The sequence below is a fragment of the Chinchilla lanigera genome, unplaced genomic scaffold (assembly GCF_000276665.1).
Source record: "Chinchilla lanigera isolate Chin_1 unplaced genomic scaffold, ChiLan1.0 scaffold00001, whole genome shotgun sequence".
Lineage (NCBI taxonomy): Eukaryota > Metazoa > Chordata > Mammalia > Rodentia > Chinchillidae > Chinchilla > Chinchilla lanigera.
The window spans coordinates 44,325,519-44,332,856 of record NW_004955402.1 but is presented as its reverse complement, the minus strand read 5'-3'; the positions used below and the strand labels follow the sequence as shown (position 1 = coordinate 44,332,856).

The window sequence follows — 7,338 nt, the reverse complement described above, 5'->3', positions numbered from 1 at the left end:
CATTAAAATTACCTCATTTAAGTTAGTTATTTCATTTTAAAAACTGTATTTTTCCAGTCTCCATGTGAAGGCGCTTAGGGAAAAAAAAACACAGAAAGTCTATTCCAATGACCTGAGCAGCATAGACTATTTTAGAAACCAGCTCTATTCTCTATATTCTTTTATCCTAAAATGTTCACTCTTACCACTATTCTCTTTTATCATTATAGTATGACATGCTGAGCCTTTAATGAATGTTCATTAAACTATAATACATCATTTGGCAAGAAAGAATAAGAAGCATTTTATGAAATTCGTCACTATTTCAGTGCAAAAATCAAACTGCGGTAGTTTATATTTTAATATTCCCATTATTTGTTCAGGAAGCAAACACGATAGCAATAAAAAGCAATTAAATAGCTGGGATAAAAATCTTGACGAGACATTATTCAAATTCTAGAAAATAATTCTAAATAAAAATGCCACTCACTGTGGCTACACATTATGAACTGTAGTCAGTCAATTTAGGCAGAATTACCAACCTGGATGGAGTGAGAACATAGCTTGAATTAAAATACTGAAATGTGGTAGAAAATTCATTTTCATAGTCCTGCTGAAGAAATGGCTGGCAACTGGAAAAAGCAAGTGAATCAATTTCTGTTTATTTTAACCCCTTATTGGAATGAATATATTTATTGCATATTCACAATATCACCAATACCATGCTCTCCATTGCTAGGGAATATAAATCAGTAGAAAATACAATTGTTTCCCTCAAAGAGAGAGGAACACTCTGTCAGTAAAGGACAAGTAGAGGTAAACACTTGCAGATCTCAGCAAACCAGGCCATCTTTTACCTTCCTAAGTATCTGTCATAAGAATATGTTAGATAAGAATATGTGGATGATGAATAACCATGTGTACAAACAAGTTATAAACCACACTTTCATGAACTAAGTTGACTGAAGTAAATCATGAAAAAATCAGCATGTTGACATTGAAAAGAGTTTATAAAAGGAGACAAAGAGGAAAACATTTAACAACAAAAAGAATATTCTAACATGAAATAATCTACTTAACACTGAGTATAAATTATAGGAATCTATCAATAAATTCTGCATCAGTTCTCAACGTAAACCTAACAGCACTCATTCATGTTCTACATGTTGATCTCCATAACCATGCACTTGGACTTGGGATAAACCATGACATTTCTCAGGAGCAGATGAAAAATAGAACTGAAACAATAGAAGTATGTTTGTGACTTTCATACAAATTTGTAAAATATATTTTAGGAGAAAACACACTAGTAGTCATGACTCTACAACAAGCTTCTATAAATGTGTGCAGACACATAATAACAAAATTCATGTGTGCTGTACAGACTATTTGTTCCTGGCTATGCCACATAATGACTAGATGAGGTTGGACAGGTGAGTACTACATCTGGGCCAGCATAACTTCAGATAGCAATAATAATGATGATATCTGTTATCATGATAATAGTTGAGCTACTCCTTGGGATTTGAGGAAACAATCTACAGAATCCAGAGAATCACACCTGGTATGTGACAATAACTTAATCAACTCAACAACTTTTCAGAATGGTGTTGTTAAACATAAGGACCATATAATTGAAGAAGTGGAGGTAAAATCACCAATGGCTTTGGGACATCAGCCTGACCTTGAAGATGTGTGGGTCCTATCACATGACCTCAACCGCAGTTAAAACTGCTTCCAACATCCTGGCATGCTGTACTTTTAAGAAATACAGATGTAGGACTGCAGATACAGCTCAGTGGCCCAAGTGCCTCTTTGGCAGGGGCAAGGCCTTGAGTTTGATCATAGTACCAAAAAAAAAGGAAAGAAAAGAAAAAGAAATATAGATGTAATAAGTGAATTAGGAATGGTCTTTATTAACCAAACCTTGAGTATTAAAATTATCTTAAAATAGAAGATTGGCAGATTTTGGAGACTTCAGGTCTTTAGGTAGACTTCCTGACAACTGCAGAGCAGTGTTCTTTCTTCAGACCTAGTAATGATGAAAAGGTGGGTTATCAACAAAACCTCTGTTGCCTTATGTGGACCCTTGATAGACCAAATCCCTGAGATCTTCCTCTTTGTATTATTTGTACCTGATGTTCCTACAGCAAATCTAGAGTCAATCTGGCCCTTGACCTCCACAGTTTTGCTGCTACCCTGTGAGTGACAGAGGCACACTGGATAGAACAAGTGCTAAGCTGTTTATTTTTCTCCTAAAAATCATTTCTATAAGTATAGCAGTGTTACTTTTTCTTTTTGGGAAAGACTTATGTCCCTGTATCTAGTAAGATTTGTTCAGTTTGTATGTTTTTAAAGCATCGGATCTCTTTCTAAAAACAGACAGGAATCATTTAGGGTTCCTGACCAGTCTGGAAATATGACAGGCAAGCTCAACATTTGCCTTAAAAATGAAAAAATGAACATAAAGTTTTGAAAGTCTGGTCTTTTAAGTCAGATGTTCAAAGTGAATACAGCTTTTAGGAATGATGCTTAGTTTTTAAAGGCCTCTTAAAATCATGTTAACCAGTTGAGCATATACATTTTCCCTTATTTACAGTCATATAGATCCTTGTATTATTTAGTTAGATTTTCAAGTTAACACCTCCTCAGATTCTATTAAAATGTTGCCTTTTAAAAAAATAATACAGGGTCTGGGAATTTAGCTCAGCGGCAAAAGCGCCTGCCTGGCAAGCGCAAGGTCGTGAGTTCGGTTCCCGGTACTGGAGAAAAACCAAAAAAAACAACAACAAAAAATAAATAAATAAATAAAAAATAAAACAGTACAAAAAAGTTCACAAGCTTACTTTTTAAAAAATACTTGTTCTTTACACTTATTTAACAAAAATTTATAACTATAAATATTTCTAACAATTCTTAAAATAAGGACAACAGACATGTTTAGTAAAGTAACATGAAAAAGCATCAAATTCTACCTGAAGAAAAGAAGTGATCATACTTCTAGTTTACATTAATAGTAGGGCAAGAACCAAACAGAATCCCTTTATTTAGCAGCAAAACAATTGTAGAATTTTTAGTGGTTGTTTGATGTTTACTTCACATATATCTCATACTTGAGGGGAAAAAATGATAAAGCAAACCACAAAACTCTGGAAGAAGTCAGCAGTACTGGCAGCTCTTTGTGACAGTTCTTCCAACTGAATAATTCAAACTGTTTCTGCCTAGGAGTCATGATGGGGGCATTTACACCTGACTTACTGAGAAAATAAACAGCCATGCTACATGAGGAAACCCAGAAACTGGATGTCTTGTCTAAAGCATTGGTGGAGGATATGTACGCTTTGTAAAGAAGTTAGGTCAGATGTTTAGAGGTGTTTTCAAACTCTGACATTCTGTGAGCTCTGGAGGTTAAAAGTAGAGTAACACAAATAAACCTTTGGGAAAATCTAACTAGAAGAGGTAAATAAACGAAATAAGGTAGTGAAACTCTACAAAATGGGAGAATACAGGATATCTTCATATGAATCCAGCCAAGCAATCATTGTCATACTCCCTTGCCCTCTTCTGTTTTATTATACTAGGACATTCATTCAAGCAATATTAAGTATACATATTCAGTGAGTTGTACTGACTCTGGATAAGACTGCCTAGGTCACAACTGTCATTATGCCTCTACTTAGCAAAAAAGGTTCTACATTAAAGATCCTTCTGCACAGAGGAAGCCCAAATCACTGTCACATTTTAGAGAGCTATTTCACTTGCCATACTTAAACTATGTGTATGTATACTCATGCACACATATCAAGGCCTCCAAACTTACACTGATGTGAACATTCTCAGAGTTGTCAAGATGATCCTCCGTGGTGTACAGAAAACTAGTGTTTCAGTTCCAGACTTATCGAAAGCTAAGAATGAGTTTAAGCCTTACTAACATTTACTGCATGGATTGATGTATGATATATAGTTAAGTCTGAAGGAGGCACTGGGAAAAAACGGAGGTCCTGCCAGAAGCAGGGACTGCCTGTCATCAAGATGTTAGAAGGGGACCTTCCAGCTAAATATGTTATGGAATTTTTTTTGTTTTATTATTTAATTTAAATAATCCTCACAAAATTGACACATACTTTTAGAACTACTTACAAATAAACTATATAGGGTCAATAATATTTATGAGGCAGGTACATGTGATTAACAAGAAAATATAAGAGTTGATAGTCCTTCTACTGAGCAAGCTCTTTTATCACTTCCATTAAAGGGTAAAATATTAATCATATAATGAGAGGAAATAAGATCCCCAAAATTGAATATTATCAAGAAGAATATTTATGGTACAAATTTGCAAATACAGCCAGTGATTGCCTCACAGAAAGTGCATATTTTACCTTCAAATAATAATATATTGTGGCTGGGGCTGGGGATTTAGCTCAGCGGCAAAAGCGCCTGCCTGACAAGCGCAAGGTCGTGAGTTCGGTTCCTGGTACCGGAGAAAAACCAAAAAAAAAAAAAAATATATTGTGGCTTAAAGTTATTGTACTGAGCAAGACACTGAAGAATAAACCACCACAATACTATTGATAAGATGTTAGTGGGAGGAAAATGAAACTATTTTTGTGCCATAAAGTAAGAAAAAACATTTTTCTCATACTTTAAAACTCCATATATGTGTGTGTGTAAATATGGTTCAAATAACTAGTGATAATTTTAGTGATAAAAACTACAAATCACACATATGCATAATAAAATATATATTTGAGGGTGTACATGTATGGGTGTAATAACCCTGATTTAGAAACTTATGTTTGACTACAAATCTTTAAGCTTTTATAGGACTTTTGAAATCATGTTAACCAATTGCATTATTCATAGTCATATAGATCTTTGTGTTGTTTAGTTAGATTTTCAGGTTGCCATCTCCTCAAATTCTATAAAAAATATTGCCTTTAAAAAAACAGTAAAAAATTCACAAACTTACTTTTCAAATAATGCTTGTTCCTCATGCTTAACAACAATTTGTGTTTGCAAATATTTCAAAAGCAAACCAAACAATTTGTATTCCAAACTCTCAATGATTACATTTCTATCAATCTATTCTCTGAGTTCTGAGACTAATTTATGCAGATGGAGCTGCAATAGCTATTTCTATTAGATGAATACCTCTAGGCCAAAGCCACCATCTCATCTATATTCATTATTGTCTTAAATTACAGAGATTAAAGATACATAAACCATGAAGCCACATGGTAATGTTTCTATGTAACACTTCCCAAATGACTCAAATAGATTGTGTTTCTACATATGATTAAAGAATTGAAAAAAGTAAGGAAAGAAAACCAGCACCCAATACCAATAAAGAGATGATACAACTGTATTTGTATATCATGATACATTCATATTTGTTTAGATGAATATTTAGTAGGGCACACTTGAGACACCAGTTCTCAATGTCTTTGGCAACATTAAAATAACAAAGTCCACTTTTACTTTTCTCATTTCTTGCAAACTTAATTTGAACTACTTTCAAAATATCTGGGCCACCAGCTGGGGTCCTTCTACAATGTTTGTGCTTGGTGCTCTGTCCTGAGAATTAATATTTGCTTCACTTTTTAATATAACTTTCTGTGCTTGTACAACTTGCCTTTATTTTTAAAGAGAACTATTGAAAACTTTAAATTTGAGTTAAATATCTACAGAATTGCAGGGGTTGTATTCATCGAGGAACTTGTTACTTTTTTAAAAAATATCTAAAGAACATTTTTTTTTTTTATTTGAGAAAAAGAAACCGGTTTTTATTCCTCTCAATAGTTTCTATGATTGACCTTTTCCCCGTGTTTTACCAATCCCTATGGATCTGTATTTCCTCAGCTCCTCAGAGATACTGTAAGGAGAGAGTCTTCATTTAGGAAATATTTCTTAATCTTATATTTTAAAAGTTAACACTTATAAAAGGGAGCCCTTTTAATTCCCAGCCCCTACTCCCACTGTGAATACAGTTGAATACAAGTTAAGTCTACAAATAAATTTACCGTTTCTTCTCAAAAAACACTTAAGATAAGGTCAAAAATTTTTACTGTGGCTGGGCATGGCGGCACATGCCTATTATCCCAGCATTTGGAAGGCTGAGGCAGGAGGATCGCTGTGAGTTCAAGGCCAGCCTGGGCTAGTGAGTGAAGACTAGCCTGAACTGCAGAGTAAGACCCTGTCTCCAAAAAAAAAAAAAAATTAACAGAAAAATTAAAGTAGCAGTCATTTCACCCATCAGCACAGGATGGCCGAGCACCCCAGTACGCATCCTATTTGTGCACAGCGGCTGTGAGCTTTCCCGCCTGCAGGTGGCTACACCTTCAGTCACTCTTCTCTTCTCCTTGGTAATGCCTGTACTCTGGCCTCAGCTCCCATGTGTTTTTGTGGACGCCTTTCACATTCTGAATACCAATTTGTTTCAAGATTTCCTTCAGGTATCCCACAGGTTGTTTTGTGATGTCCACCAAGTCTTTCAGGTTATAATATTGGTGTTTTTCAAAGGCTGAAAACAGCATATCTAGAACGTGTTGTTTATCTGCCCGAGCTCTCTTTCTATCTTCTTTCTTCTTCCTTTCATATTCAATATTATACTGATGATTAGCAACAGGTTTGTAATTGGTTGTTACAACTTTGTCCAGTTGTTGTGACAGCCTTATAGGTTTGGAAGATTCTTCTATCTGCAATCTTTTTGGCCTCATGTAATTTTCACTGGCAGCAGGTCGGCACTCGGCTCTTTGAACCACTATTCCTTCCAATGAGAGTTTATCTGATGAGCTCTCAGTAAATACTGTTAAGGTCTGTCCTCCAACACTTTGCAAGACAAATGGATGTTCTCTAGGAGCGCTGACTGAAGCTGGCTTTCCACCAATATCATGAATATTTGCAAGATCCTCATTCAAAGTAAATGGCACCTCAGTCCTTCCTTGATTCTTGGCAATCTGCAGTTTACCAACTTCACCTCTTCCTGGGGCTTTAGCCCACTGCTGTGACAAATACTTAGGCACCTTGACCAGCCACACTCCCGTGTTCTGTTTGGCGCCGGTCAGGTCGAGTTCTCCACGCTCGGCCATGGATCTTGAGAGACTTGAGGGCCAGAGTAGCGGCCTCGAAAGCAGAAGGGCGGCGGAGCAAGGGTCTAGAGCAAAGTGCCAAGAACATTTTGTCTTTTAATTTTAACAATATAGTTTGCTTAACTCAACAAATCCAACACATAATCAAAATAAAAATCAATGATATGTTTTGTATTTACTGCACAAGTCTTAAAAAATGATAGCACAACTCAGATTGACAATTTCTCTACTGGTCAGTAGCATTGGTAGTGATTCATATACTAGATAG

At 35.5% G+C, this 7,338-nt stretch overlaps 1 pseudogene; it reads right to left on the bottom strand.

The window, feature by feature from the left end:
• Positions 1-6,150: 6,150 nt before the first annotated feature.
• LOC102015906 lies at positions 6,151-7,096 on the bottom strand (annotated as a pseudogene).
• Positions 7,097-7,338: the final 242 nt, after the last annotated feature.